This window comes from Mus musculus, chromosome 16 (genome assembly GCF_000001635.26).
Source record: "Mus musculus strain C57BL/6J chromosome 16, GRCm38.p6 C57BL/6J".
Taxonomy (NCBI): Eukaryota; Metazoa; Chordata; class Mammalia; order Rodentia; family Muridae; genus Mus; species Mus musculus.
The window spans coordinates 52,877,639-52,893,985 of record NC_000082.6 but is presented as its reverse complement, the minus strand read 5'-3'; the positions used below and the strand labels follow the sequence as shown (position 1 = coordinate 52,893,985).

The window sequence follows — 16,347 nt, the reverse complement described above, 5'->3', positions numbered from 1 at the left end:
GTCTCTCTCTGTCTCTCTCTCTGTCTGTCTCTCTCTGTCTGTCTCTCTCTGTCTCTCTCTCTCTCTCTCTCTCTCACACACACACACACACACACACATACACACACACACACACATACACACACACACACAAAGAGGCACATACAATACAAAACACATCCACACTTAGGCACACACGTATATAAAATATTAAACAATAAAAGCTTCAAAATGCTAAAATTGTTTTATACATGGCCACAACAACATCAGCTAGACCAAAGACCTAAACTGAAACTCTAATCAGGTCTTCCCAATTCTCCTTGATATTAGATAGGTCAATGTACAAAGTCCACAACAGCTTCCTCACTCCAAAGTGGAGCAGGTCACAGCAAGCATGGAGTGCTTACTGACCAGTTCAAAACATCTCTCTCCTGGGACCAATGTAGAGTAATTTGTGAATATTGAAGTACTAAACAGCATGATACCTGGCTGCCCAGGAAATATTTTACCAGCTGTACCTGGAAGGCAGCTTCCTTATGGGTCTTTAGAAAACTCTACTGGCTTCTTATGGCTATTAGGAGAAAAGGAATAAGCAAGAAGAACTATGCCTTAGATTCTTCAGACCCCACTCTATTCAATACAGAGTCTTTTAAAATATATTTGTCATACTAACTAAACTCTGAGTCCTCCCTCATATATAAACCCTATGATTTGAAAATGAGAGAGAGGGGAGGAGGGAAAGGGAGAGAATGGGTGTGTGTATGTGTGTTTGTGTTTCTAAATATAAGTCTTATTGTATGGACAACATTGCTGGTGTGGCAGACATCACCAGGGAGTATATACACAAGAGGATATCACAGTTGTGTGCATTTCTACTGTTCAGTCAAGGCAAACAGCAACCAGCTGGCTGTGAATAACTCAGACTAATAAACATAAAATCAACATAGGCTGATCCAGGCTGAAGCTCAGCATCTGTTCAGCCATTGTCTCTGCTGATATGTCTGACTGAGCAGAAGGGAGGGACGAATAGACAGCCTTCTATGAAGCGGAACATGAGATGAGGCGCCCCCTACCCACCTGCCTGGTGAAGGAGCAGTCCTGGAAGGAGGGCCAGCCAAAAAGAATGTGCTTCATTTAGCCCTTCAAAGGCTCTGTGTTTTATTTTGTTTTTTGTTTTTTTGTTTTTTTGTTTTTTTTCCCACACAGATGTCCCCCTTTACACTGTTCTTGGCATTCAAAAACAAAGGCAATGAGAAAGAACCATCGATGAGTCAGGAATTAGGATTAAAGATCAGGAATCATACTATCATTTCGTGCGTCATTACCCTCTCCAGAGAGAGCCAGAAGAGTGGAGAGGGCGGCCCATGCGCTGTTCCTGTGAACGAAGAGGCAGGTCCCGGACCTGAGCAAGTAAAGTTAAAATTGGGGCGCCTATTTTCACATCGGCTGTGAATAAGACTTCAATGGAAGGAGAGGTCCTTGGTCCTGCGAAGGCTCCATAAGTGCCCCAGTGTAGGGGAATCGAGGGCCCAGAGGTGGGAGGGGGTGGGTGGGTGGGTGGAGGCACATCCTCATAGAAGCAGGGGGAGGGAGGATGTGATAGAATGTTTCTGGGGGATAGCATGTGAAAGGTAAATAAAGAAAATATCCAATTAATTAAAAGTTAAAAAAAAAAAAAAAAGACTTCACCTTTCCCCCTGGAGTTTCCTCTCTCTGCAGAAGTGCCTGCACCTGAGTTTTATTTCTGTCCCTAGGGACACTCACCCCATCCTGCCAAGGCAAAAGCATTCAGGACCTTAGCAGAATACACAGATTCCTCTGATGCTTGATTAGGTCACAAAGTAAACTACTCATCACTCCTCAGCCAGCCGATGGCCTCTTGAACTATAATTTAAATGCTAAGTCAGGAAACTGATGAGGAGACAAACAAGTGGTCTCTTTCTAATCTTTCTTCTCTAATACACCAGACTAGTTTTTTTTTTTTTTTAAAGGAAATGAATCATGTCCTCATCCCGTTCAACCAGCACTATAAGATAAAACTTACTTGAGTTATTTACTACAATAAATTCTCAGAGCTCTGCAAGGTATTTTATAAAAGGTGGGGATGTAAACAGGGAAGGGTGCCATGTTACAAAGTAGAATTTCACAGGTCTGAACGAACCAGAGGCCCGTTTGTGATTGGTAGACCTGCTCAGAGACTTTTGTGTGTCTCGACGAAGGGACAAACTATGAACTGTATTTTTTAAAAGAAAGTCATGAACAGCTGCTTTCTTGTTTCACTAGGTAAGTAGCGAGAAGTCTGTGACAAATATAAAATCTTTGTTATTCGGTATAATTGCAGAGACAATGGAAACAAATAGAATTCATAAGCTGTGAATCGCAATAAAGAGAAAGAAAGATTAGCGTTTTAAGTTTGACTCCTTATGGGTATTTTTTTTATCCTTTTTGAAAAGAAGTTAACAAAGAAAATGTAGAAAGCCACAGTGCTTGTAATCAATGACTTACAGTTTGTGTGTGTGTGTGTGTGTGTGTGTGTGTGTGTGTGTGTGTGTGTGTGAGAGAGAGAGAGAGAGAGAGAGAGAGAGAGAGAGAGAGACAGAGAGAGACAGAGAGACAGAGACAGAGAGACAGAGAGACAGAGAGACAGAAAGACAGAGAGACAGAGAGACAGAGAGACAGAGAGACAGAAAGACAGAGAGACAGAAAGACAGAGAGACAGAGAATGATCTCATGATTTATTTTTTATTTCCTAATTGTAAATCTCAAATATCCTCACCCTATAGACTTGCATTGCTGAACCAATCACAGATGCTAACACTTTTTCCAAGCTATCCAGATGACTTTGTTCTTGCCATGCTTGAAACTACATGGGGATAGATAGCCTTAAAAAATAAGGAGTGCTGTTAGGTAAAGCTGAGATGTTTGCTTGAAGGCATGGTCTATGGGCTTGGTTGCCTACGTATGATTTTGGAAGTGATTGTATTCTAAGGGCTGTGACCGCATTGATGGATTAATTCTTTGATGGCCTCATAATAGGATGACTACTGTGAAGCCATGGAGAATGGAGGCTGGGTCTCAGATGGGGGAAGAAAAACACTGGGGAATATTGCTTTGATGGTTATTTCTTGACACTGGCTTACTCACTTTTCTTCTCTGGCTGTCTCTGCAATGAAGTTAAGGCCTTTGTTCCAGTATATACTGTCTGCATTGATGCCCAACTTCACTATAAACTCATATGAAGAAACCTGATCAGAGGCAGAAACTTGTAAAATTGCTAGTCAAGAGTAAATCCTTCCTCCTGTGAGTTGTTTACCTCGGATATTTTGTTCCAGAACAAGAAACTGACCAATACAAAACACTGGTGCCAGTGAAGAGGTATCATCATATGAGCTTGATAACGTGGCTTACCATCCTTAGATGATGATCTGTGGAAGAAATGAGCTAAAGAAAGCCTAGAATGCTATAAACAGACATAGAGGACGCTTTTCAGTGTGACCTCGTGAGAAGGGAATGCAGAGAGGAAAGAGGAGAATAAAAGCAGTTCTCTCAAAGTTTCACAAAAAAAAAAAAGTACTACATCAGGAATTGTGCGGAAATCCTACGTTTATATGGTGGCAAAGAATGTATCTATGTTTTTCAGTGCCTTGAGAAGCATGGATTTCAAAACAGTCCTTGGCAAGGGTTTTCCTGATGACCTTTACCCAGATTTATAGAAAAAAATGTTGTCATGAAAAATAGGAATAGATGTGTGTGTTTGTGTGTGTGTGTGTGTGTTTGCAGTTTGGTTGGAAAGGAAATACAATTTAAGCTGGGAGCCAGCAAAGTTTTGTTGTTACAGAGTTTAGGGTAGTAAAAGAAGCCGAGTACTCTTCACTAGGAAAATATGAAATGAGAACCTTGTAGATATTAATAAGTCTTGATGACCACCAGTTGCAGGGCGTTCTATTCCTGTGAAGAGCCAAGTGAGCAAGGTGACTCTTCGGAATGAAACCATTTACTTGAGGGCGTCTCAAAGTCCATTTTCTTCATTCAGGAAGCAGCCAAGAATAGTGCTAGAGGAACAGCCTAGAGCTTTACATCTTTATGTGCATTCAGACAACAGACAGACAGCAGGACTCTGGACCTGGTGTGGACTTTTAAAATCCCAAAACTCACTCCCAGTGACAAAAGGTTTCCAAAAAGACCATACATACACCAACAAGGCCATATCTTCTATTTTTTCCAAACAGTATGGGAACATAGCATGCATATATATGATGCTCTGGGTGTGTTCTTATTAAAGCCACCAAAGCTATAAAATAATAAATGTATTTAAATGCTTTCTTTTGAAGAAGAAAATACTACTAAGTTTGCTTACGGAATTGTTTCCCCGATGAATAAAAGACGCTGCGAGACAACTGCAGCCATTATCCAGAGAGGTAAAACTACTGCCAGGGGACCATCTGACGCTGGCATTGAAATCATGCATTATGAAATATTTGGGGCAGTTATAAGTGCTTACAGTAAGATTTTTTTTGAAACTCAGATGCAAATTTAAGTTTAGAATTAAGAGAAATGCTGGAACTGTTGAAACTGGAAACTCTGAAAATGGGTTAACGATATTTTAGTCTGGAGGATATAGATGAGCCTTTGAAGATGAAGGGTGAAATGGTTTGTGTTCTGAACATCTGAGATGCCCCTAGAAGGCTCACATAGAGAAGAACTGGTTGCCAGCGCAAAGCAGCTTTGTGAAGTGAATGGATCTTATGTGATTCCTACCTAATAAATGGATCAGTCCCTTGATGAATTCATACCCCAACACTATGAGAAAAAGTACAGGTGAGAACTAATTGGAGGAAGAATAAATTCCTCACTGGAACATGATGCAAATGATGTGCCATAACCCCAGGCGCTGTGTGTGCTTGTGTGTGTCTCTCTGTTGGAAGACAGGCTGCTGTGTGGGAGCATGTGCTCACTTGCTGGGAAAGAAAAAAAAAAAAAAAAAAAAAAGCAAAAAACAAAACCAAAAACCAAAACCAAACCAAAACAAACCAAAACAAAACAAAACAAAACAAAACAAAAACAAAACAAAAATCAGGCTCATGGCCCAGCTGCAACAATGCAGCCAAAGTATTATGGACCAACACCAATAATCACGAACCAGAGTATATCTTTACAACTTTAATTTATTTCTCTCACGTATTTGCCACAGTAATAAAAAGTCTGGATAACATAAAGACAAAATGGGGAAAAGATGTTTGACATCACGTTAAATTGCTTTTATATGGCTTCTGAAATCATATGTAATTTTTGCAAGTGTCCACTCTATGATTACAATAGAACAATGACTTTCCAGTTACTTGAACTTGATATGCTTAGATTTTATATGACCAAATAATAAATCTCCAACAGCTCAGTTATATTTAAGAATCATAAAAGTTATGCTTAGAGAGATGACAGACCTTATTTATGTACTATGATGAACTACATCTCACATAAGAGGTCTGGTATCTGCCTATCTGAGCCTATTGCTATTACTCATGGCTAAAATAAAAATGCAGTCTCCTGTACATGAGTCATTATTTACATAGAAACCACAGTTCCAGGTGAAGGTACAAATTCCATGGTCTCTAGGAGAATTTGGAGAACTCAATAAAGTATAAGGAAGGTGTTAGGGACAACTGAAGGAATCTTAGTGTGGTCACAAGAGTTCACTTAGTTCAGAGTCAGGTGAGGCAGTAGGGCATCTGTATTGAAGAAAGTAACAATATTACTTCATTGCAAATACAAAAATTAATCCCAGTTGCACAAAGATCCTAAAGTCAATGAGCAACTCTTCAAATTTAAAACTAAATAAAGTTGTTATTTAGGATTTAAAGATAGAAAATAAATTTCTTCAATTAAAATTGAAAAAAATGCATGGTACAAATCAAAAACCAAATAATGAATATTTTACCTAAATCATTGTATGTGATAGAAGATGATAATAGTGGTAGAAATTGTGAAGCCAGGTTGAAGGAAACCAATTCAACAAAGTAACAAAAGGTTGTCATCAATAAAATATAAAGAATACAATTAAAACTTTAATTAATTAACAAAGAAAAAGCAAATATCCTAACTCATTAAAGGGAAACCCCTTGTCTAACACATATGAGAAAATATGCCCAATATTATGAAAGCAGAAACTCAAACGACCAGAAAACATGTTTTACCACTAATTAGATGGTCAAATTTAATTAAACTAGTAACATCAAATATCATAAAAGAATGGAAAATGCAAGTTGTCATGTACTACCAGTTGAAGTAGAAATTGTTTCATATTTTCATATGTCAATAACTCTGCAGTATGTACATGTGGGATTACAGCAACCATTGCTTTTCAAACGTTTTAAAGTTTATAATTTCTGAACCTCACCCAGAGAAAAGTATGTTCAAGACTATTCATTTCATTATTTGTAATTAATAATGGAAAAGCTAAGACATTTATATCGGATGATCATAGATAGAAAACATCATCTAGTGTGTTTATCCTCCCTATACCAGAGTCTTTTAGAGTCAGTAAGGTAAATGGCTAGAGCTATGCATTTCATCATAAAAGTAAGTAGAAAAAGAGGGAAGAAGTGGAAACTTCCTTGGCAGAGTCTTCCAGTGGCTGGAAAAAACATAAGGAGGAAACACTGCATAATTGCTGACAGATCTGAACTTTGGGATCAAAAACAAAGGACTGTAAAAGTGAGCTGATGTTTTTATCATGACGTTTGAAACTCTTCTTTGTCATGGCATCAATTATACTGCTGTATAAAGTACAAATACAAATAATTAAAATATAAATTAAAATTCTATAAGAAAAAGTTTAAACTTTTCATAGAATAAGGAAATTCAATTTAGCAAATTAAATAATTATAATACTTTGTCTGTTTCTTCATCATTTATCTTCATTCATATCAACTAGAAATGTCATGCTAAGTTATAAGAATATCTAGTCTTCTTTTTTTTAAAAAACAATGAATTGATGAAATTCTTGGGCAAATGGATGTATCTGGAGGATATAATCCTTAGTGAGGTAAAAGAAGTCACTTGATATACACTCACTGGTAAGTGGATATTAGCCAAGAAACTTAGAATACTCAAGATACAATTTGCAAAACACAAGAAAATCAAGAAGAATGAAGACCAAACTGTGGATACTTCAATCCTCCTTAGAATAAGGAACAAAACACCCATGGAAGGAGTTACAGAGACAAAGCTTGGAGCTAAGACGAAAGGATGGAGTATCCAGAGACTACCCCACCCGGGGATCCATCCCATAATCAGCCACCAAACCCAGACACCATTGCATATGCCAGCAAGATTTTGCTAAAAGGACCCTGATATAGTTTACTCCAGTGAGGCAATGCCAGTGCTTGGCAAATACAGAAGTGGATGCTCACAGTCTTCTATTGGATGGAAAACAGGGCACCCAAAGGAGGAGCTAGAGAAAGTACCCAAGGAGCTGAAGGGGTCTTCAACCCTATAGGTGGAACAACAACATGAACTAACCAGTACCCCCAGAGCTCGTGTCTCTAGCTGCATAAGTAACAGAAGATGGCCTAGTCGGCCATCATTGGGAAGAGAGGACCCTTGGTCTTGCAAACTTTATATGCCCTAGTACAGGGGAACGCCAGGGCCAAGAAATGGGAGTGGGTGGGTAGGGGAACAGGGTGGGTGGAGGGTATAGGGAGCTTTCGGGATAGCATTTGAAATGTAAATAAAGAAAATATCTAAAAAAAAAAAATATGTAGTCTTCTTTTATAGAAACTGTCATCACATTGGAAAGAGATCTTAAAGGCATAGTCACTAAAGTTTCTGTGACTCCACACAGAATATCTAACGTCCATAGGCTTCACACGGCATTTGACTGCTTAGGTTCCCATTCAGAGCATCAATTAAACCAGAAAATCCATCATTTTAAAGGCTTTTCTGTTGAAGTGGATACTGCTCTTACTAGAAAGGTCAACTCTCCACTCAGGCTAGAGACAGTTGATCTCTGAAGAGTTGAACATAAAATAGGCCAATGCTTGACATTAGTAGATCACTATGTTATATTATCAAGCAAGGGACAAAGCAAATTATGTTCATGTTGGCTAAACAAAGACATGGCACTTCATTTTAATTAGCTTAGACTAACTTGTACTCTGTGACATTAAACACATTCAGAACACTATATCCCAAAATAACTGTAAAATCTCTAGGAAGATCCAACATAAGTTTTACATGGAGGTTTCTCACCTGGTCATGACAAACATCAAGAAAGAATATGAAGACTGAGATAAGGAAGTTTAGTCAAGTATAGATTATTCATAACCCGATGCCCTCCAAGTTTTCACTAATACTAAATTAACATTTTCATTAGATAATTTTAAAATAGGTGTCTCCCGCCAAAAGGGAGTAAAAGTCACAAGTAAATTTATTGAATGGAATAAATTGCATCTGTACATGGAAATCATAATTAAGCTCCAAAAGTATTAAAAAATGACTTGTATCTTTTTTTCCCATTTTTTATTAGGTATTTAGCTCATTTACATTTCCAATGCTATACCAAAAGTCCCCCATACACACCCAACCCCACTCCCCCTTTTTGGCCCTGGCGTTCCCCTGTACTGGGGCATACAAAGTTTGCGTTTCCAATGGGCCTCTCTTTCCAGTGATGGCCGACTAGGCCATCTTTTGATACATATGCAGCTAGAGTCAAGAGCTCCGGGGTACTGGTTAGTTCATAATGTTGTTCCACCTATAGGGTTGCAAATCCCTTTAGCTCCTTGGGTTCTTTCTCTAGCTCCTCCATTGGGAGCCCTGTGATCCATCCATTAGCTGGCTGTGAGCATCCACTTCTGTGTTTGCTAGGCCCCGGCATAGTCTCACAAGAGATAGCTACATCTGGGTCCTTTCGATAAAATCTTGCTAGGGTAAAATGACTTGTATCTTATAAGTTAAAAAATAAGTTTAGTTCTGACTAATAAATCCAACAATAAAAGTAGAAGAAAAACATAAACCATCTTTTACATATAATAACTGTTTTTCTTTATGTTTATTTAAATTTGTTTTGTTTTCAACACTTTAACTTCAGGACTGAAACAATGAAACCAAAAGGCTTGTTTTATTGCAAGCACTGTTACATTATGTAGTTGGCAAACTATTCAAGCTGAATAATTATTTAAATTTAAGCAAGATAGAGGAAAAGAAAAATTAGGAATTAGCATACTGGATTAAGTACTATGTGAGTAAAGAGAGAAGGGGGAAGGGAGATGAAGAGAGTGATAGAGGGAGGGAGGGAGGGAGGGAGAAAGAAAGGACAGGAGGGAGGGAAGGAGAGAAAGAGAAAGAGAGAGAGACAGAAAGACACACACATACACACACACACAGAGAGAGAGAGAGAGAGAGAGAGAGAGAGAGAGAGAAAACTTACTCTCAGAGATGGATTCAAATTACTTAGGTCAATATTAAATAACTTAATAAATACCCTATGAGATATGGAAACCTTTTATTGAAATAAATATAAACTGGAGCACTTAGAGCATAGACAATATTTAGAGATATAGATACATATAAATTCATACACATTCAGACGCATATATATTCAATATATTATATATATATATATATATTCAATGGTCTGTATTGCATACTCTTTAGATACAAATAAAAAATGTCATCACTTTCAAAAAATCCTTATTTTTATATAAAAAGTACGGATTATATGAAGAAAATGGAAATTCAGTTTTTAGCAGAGCTAAAATGATGGTTGGAATGATGGTTGGAAACAGTTAAGAAAGGTACTGAAGCATCACATTCCAAATATAGAAAAGAGTCCAGTTGTAAATACGATACAGAATTATGGTGTGCACTTGAATAAAGATGTGTGGCTGAGTGTGGATAAGTGGTCGGGTGGAGGTCTTTAATGTGATTAACATTAGTCTTTCAGCAGCAGCCCCACTTCTCCATCATACTGTCCTCTTGATGGGAAGTGCCATTCTCTCCTGATATCTCCTCACCCTGATCAATGTATGCATCATGAAATCTGGTTCCTTTGGCTCCATCTCTGATCTCCCAGTGAGAGGTTAATGTTTCATTTTAATGGCTTGAGTAAAGACTGAATGGAACATTTCAAACAATTTCAAGTAGCCCATGGGAAAGGGGGCTAGTTTTCATAATTACATCACATCAGTTCTCTCTCTTTCTCTCTTCTTTTCTCTCTCTATTTCTGTCACTCTCTTCTCTGTGTGTATCATTTCCATATTCTTCACCTTTAATGAATCTAGCAACCTACTGACCCTAAAATGCTTGTGAAACAAATATTATGACTTTTGTTTGTATATTTTAATTTATATAAAAATTGTTACTATAAGAAATGGCATATCCCTAAGTAAATTTTAGATATTAGGGTATTATTATTCCTGACTTTGGTGAACTCATAACCTATAAAGAATATTGAAATGTATTGTAGCTCCAGGGGGCATTAGTTTTTATTGCATGTTCTGTCCATACTTTAAGTTTTAGGAAAAAAAATCCATGTTATTTACTATAACACTTTTCATAATATTAAATTTCAGAGAACAGTAAGCAATTATTTTATCTCTTTGCACCATTCTCTTAATGCAGAGCACATCAATCAGTCGAAGGTTGATACTAACAATTTTTTTTCTTGAAAACTACTGCGACATGTGATAATAAACTTCATAAGAAATTAACAATGACAGCACCTGAATAGCTTTCTCAGAGTTCTCTGAGTTTAATGGAATATGAGGTCATATTAGATCATTTTAAATCAACAAATTAAAATTCACTGAAGGGGAAAAAGTAGTGGAAACATCCCAGGGCTACTGTCAAGCAGTTTTGATCAGCAATCTTTTCTATTTTCTGTCTGTTCTTGATTCTGAAGTAGAGAAAAATTCCTAACATTATTGAGAAAGGAAATCACTAAAATATGAGAGAATTAGTTTTGGTAGAAACAAACTAGTACTGGAAAATTGTGTGTTTTTATTGTTATACTATGATAGCAATAATTTTTAAAGTAAAAGTAATTTCTAACAAGCACAGTATTAATTTGATGAATACTGTAATAATAATTATGATTTAAGACAAATTTTGGACATAAAATTATTTTAAAATTGAATCTTGTCATTCCAGGGGAAATATACTTCTTCATTTATAGTGCTTTTGTTCTGAGACTATTTTGTTTCGTTTTGGTTTTGCCTTATGTTTGTGGTTTATGAAGTCAGTTCTTTGCATTTTCACACATGTTTATAATGCATTCTAGTTTTTCTTCAACCATCCTCCTCATTTCCTTTTCAGCCCTTTCAATACTCTATCTTCCTTATACTTCCATCTCCCAGGTTCACAACATTTAGTGAATATTAGTAAATGAAAAGAATGAGTTAGAGAAGGGGAGAGGCAAAAAGAGGTAATAGTAGAAAAGAAAAACAAATGACAACAATTTATAATGAAACGTGTATAAAGATAGTACTGTGAAACGCATTGCGGGATCTCATCTGATCCTGGTCCCAAAGCCTCTTCCCCTAGATCTAGTACTCATAGTCCCAGAGAATTTTTTTCCGAGACACCTAAATGTGTGAATGAGGGGATTTCTAGTTCCTTCTTTTGGGCATTTTTCTTTCTCTTGGTTTTCTGTGTCTAACTTTGGTATGATAGTCGTTGCTTAATCTTATTATATTATTGTAATAAGTATAATATTATTATATTTTATTTTGCCATGTTTGGTTATTATTTCTTAGAAGCCTGCTGTGTTCTAAAGAAAAACAGAAAAGTAATAAATAGATCTAGAAAGGAAATGAGATTGGGAGGAACTTAGAGGAGTAGAGGGAGGGTAGACTACAATCAGGGTATATTGGATGAGAACATAATCTATTTTGAACAAAAGATAATGTTAAAAAGATAATAAAATTAAATAACTCGTTATAAAAAAAGATAGAAAAAGATACTATGAACTTGAGAATAAATTAAGGAAGTAATGAACAGTAGAAAACAAATGGAGGAGAAGGTGAAATTATAGGTTTTGTTCAAAAACATTTAAAAATATTTTAAAAGAAATGTTGCTATTTATTCAAACTTAAATAATTCATAAAAGAAGTAAATATTTTAAAAAGTTTTCTGTATTGAAAATTCTAGCTGACTCTAGATCTACTGAATCTGTTCACCCTTAATTGTCAGAATCAGAATAATATTTATGAAAATGAAGCTGTGTACTAGTTGATTTAGGAGATGAGTAACTGGGTCCTAAATTGGAGGTGAAAATTTTGAAGAAATCAACATCAAATGAATGTATATTACATCTATGGTTCAACAGAAAAACTTCAGTGTAACTTATGAAGTTGAGTTATTAGTTAATATTTTAAAAATGACTTTAAGTAAATAAACAACTTCATTTTCAGAAGAAAGCCCATTTCCATCAAAAATGCCAGGTCTTATTCATTAAAAATAAACTAGAAAAAGTTTTATCCTATCTATGTATTGATTCCTAGATTCACTCTACTAATATTAAGTTGAGTGACTTAAAACATATCAAAATAATCAATCTGATTGTGATTTCTTTCATATAGATTCTACAGTTGTTACAATGAAGAAATAATACATTTAATAAATTATAATTAACAACAATAAGTAAATAAAATAATTATTATTTTATAGTGGTAAAATCATAACATAGAATATGAATCTACATACTTTGAACAAGGTCCAAACTTACTTTTACCTGAGGATGATCAAAGGTGTCCTAGTTGTAGGGGATCTTGGAATGCATGTATAGGATTTAGGACAGGGTAACCTAGAAGGAAAAAACAGCATCATACCTTAGTGTCTGCAGCTACACTATTCTGTACACCAAATGTCCATTATCTTTCTCTGATTAAATAGAAGGAAATGTGCCATGGAAACAGATGTAGCATATCCCTCCTCTGGCATCAGCACAGCAAAGAAGGTCCAGTTGGACAAGGCCACTATAATTCATCTACAGCCTGAAAATGTCCTGAGGATAGGGCATATCTCTGTACCATCTAGACTGCACTAATGCCTATGCACATAAGCTAACCCAACCATGGGCAAAAGAAAAAATAAATTAGCTTAGCTTTTGAGTTGAAGTCTTTACTTTTGTCCTTGTGGGTCAAATGAACATGATAGAATGCACACTTGTGTGTGATGAAATTTCCTTTACATTGTTTATGTGCCTCTATTCTATATGATGTAGAGAAATGAATCTGGCAGCTTATAGAAACTCTAGTAATTTGCTGATCTATTAGTTATGTCACATATACATATATAGCATTTATGTAACACACACACACACACACAAACACACACACATATATATAAATTATACACACACATATGGTTTGGTTTGAAAAAATATATATGTCTCTTTCTAATATACTCTCTTTCCTTTCAAGTGGCTGTCCTACCTTTTTGTTTGTTTGTTTGGTTGGTTGGTTTGGTTATTTTTTTGAGACAGGGTTTCTCTGTATAGTCCTGGCTGTCCTGGAACTAACTTTGTAGACCAGGCTGGCCTCGAACTCAGAAATCCACCTGTCTCTGCCTCCGAAATGCTGGGATTAAAGGCATGTGCCACTCTGGTTCATCTGATGAACTATCTTCAGACCAAGTGAATAAATTATCAGTTCATAGTTCACCAACTTCCCCATTTCAGTTTTAAGAAGGAGAATTCCCAGATAACTATTGAGTTCACTTTTACTTAGACCAGCCTCAGAAACTCTGACCTTGGAATTCAGTAGAAAGAACGATGACAGCCAGCACCACAGTTGGACATCCATTTACATGTATGAATCTCAGAAATCAAGGAGTGAGAAATCTGTGCCTTTCCTGCTAATAGTTTTCTCTGCTCCCCTAATTTGGTCCAGCTTCTTCAACTTCTACAGATAGACAGTTTGATAAATTAAGTATAAATAAGTAATGGTTAATTGTATCTAGCCTATAAATTCAAAACAAAAAAAAAAAATCTGACATTTTTTTGGTCACTGATTCACTACACCTTAGCCTGGAAAAGAACTGTGTACAGCAGTTTGTGTGAAAGATTGTCAACGAATGTTCCACATATGGTTCCCCAAGTGCTTCTGCCAAGGGTGGATTCTTGCCAAAGAGTAGTTTTACAGATATTTCTAAGTGAGGAAATGATGTAGACAAATTAACATTCATCACAGAGTTCAACCTCAAATTGAGTTCTACTCAGTTTATATTAAAACTGGTGTTGGAAACAATATGTATAGGTGCAAGCTAACGAACAAGCTAGAATATTGCTCTATTATTCATGAAGAAAACCACAGGATAAGTTTCCATTATTTTACTGTCACAGAATTTCTGCTTTAGCAAAACTGAAACTGAAACGTGTATTTGTTCTCTGGCATCAGAGTCACACTTGCCACCTACTTAGTCCTGTTTTGGCATCAGAAACCTTGGGGATTAAATGCTTACTTGATGGGATAATTACTTTCTATGAAATGATTTCATGTATTATAATCTTTTGCTTTATATTTTTAAATGTCAAGTTTCTTTAATCGAAAAATATTTTCAAAAAGTAACACCATTCAATTTAAAATAAAGTAATTTCTTTTTTTTTATTATATATGTTCTTCATTTAAATTTGAAATCCTATCCCAAAAGTTCCCTATACCCTCCCCACACCGGCTCCCCAACCCACCCACTCCTACTTCCTGGCCCTGGCATTCCCCTGTACTGGAGCATATGATCTTTGCAAAACTAGGCTATCTTCTGTTACATATGCAACTAGATTTCTAACTAAGAAAAATTATTATAAAGATATTATTGGATTTATCAAATAACATGTTTGTTATAGTCTAGATGAGCATTTGAATCATTATATGTAGGCCTTTGCTTAAATATATTACATATACATATGCATATATATGTATATAAAATGTGTGCATAAATATGTATTATATTGTAACATTATTATATATTTAGCTATGATTTATATTATCTATCATTTTATATTTCTAATCCATCATTGTGTGAAAATTACTATAGTCTTATGTCCAAATACTTTAATCTCACTTTGAATCATTCTCAAAATTGAACTAGGAGTAGAAATTTAATTCATCACCCACCAGTAAGCAGAATTTTATGAGTAACTCTATCCAGCCTTCTCACCTAATACCAACTTGCCATCTAAAGGTACATTTATTCCATACCTTGTGTCCTCCATTGACTGTGTAATCTCCAATGTATTGTTGGTTTTGGACAAGTGACACTTTGGGGATGTGGTGTAAACTTCAGTAGACACAGTATAATCGAAGGAAGTTATTTTTGTCCCTTCTTCCTTCCTCTCTTTTCTTTCTTGGTTGCCGTGAAGGCAAAAACTTTGTTCTACCTTAACTTTTCTAACAAAGAGCCCCAAACAGCAAAGCAAGGCAATCATGGTTAGAAATTTCTGAAATAGTAAAGCTATATAAATATTTGTACTGTTAAGTTGATTACTTCATGTATTTTGTCACAGTGGAAAAAAAGCTGACTAACAAAGGTAGAAACATGCTAAATACGTTGCAAATGCAGGACCTTTATATTATTAACCAGGCATTATATGGGGGAGTATGCATGCATAATAAGGATTCTTGTATGTGTGTGTGTGTGTGTGTGTGTGTGTGTGTGTGTGTAGTTTACAAACAGGATTACCATTTGTAAGGTTCCAAATAGTGGATGTAGAAATTCTTAGTTCTGTTTGTTTAGTTTATATAAATTTATGATTACCATTTTGCTTTGTTGTTGTTGTTGCTGCTGCTGCTATCCAAGTTTGTTCAGAGACAGAGTTAGTTTCATCAGAACATGGTAAAAACATAGCTACTGCAGTTCTGCCCTGGAGCAAATACAGCAAAGTGGCACATAAGTTTCATGTCTTGTGCATATTTGAACTTAAGAATAATTAATTCAGATTAATAACTTACATAAACAGAAAAGGAAATGTGATGTAAATGTTCAAACTTGGACCGTTGAAGCTAATTTCAGAAAAAGAGGGAAGAGTTCAAAAATGAAAATAGTTCATATGACCTAGGATTAACAAGGACAATCATATTTGACTTTCCTATTTCCTCTAATAATTTAATAAAAACAAATGCTTCACCTTGTTTATTGCATCATTATTAGAGACAAGTTTCCAGAATCTTTGTAGCAGCTAAAATTACGGGCTCCCCAAAGTCCCCAGTTTATAACTTCAATACATAACAAATCCTGTATGAGAAGATCAGTGAGGGAAGGGAGGCTTAAGGCCAAGTGTAATAACTTTAATGTTAATTTTAATCATCAGTTATTCACAAGTTTAAACAGGTATGTCATTTTGCTGGAATTAGAAAACACTAGAAACTGAAGATC

The 16,347-nt window shown here is 35.8% G+C and overlaps 1 long non-coding RNA gene across 4 annotated transcripts in view; it reads right to left on the bottom strand.

Annotated features, from left to right (window-relative positions):
- Window positions 1-16,347, bottom strand: part of 4930405D01Rik — a 125,135-nt gene that overhangs the window by 59,962 nt on the left and 48,826 nt on the right. For 2 of the 4 annotated variants that reach the window (XR_876112.2, XR_876111.2), the window contains 2 exons: window positions 15,730-15,835; window positions 12,701-12,778 (listed from right to left, as the gene is read on the bottom strand). This is a non-coding gene — a long non-coding RNA (RIKEN cDNA 4930405D01 gene). The remainder of the gene's footprint in view (window positions 1-12,700; window positions 12,779-15,729; window positions 15,836-16,347) is intronic. The other 2 variants (XR_001781883.1, XR_876113.2) reach the window with 2 other exon arrangements.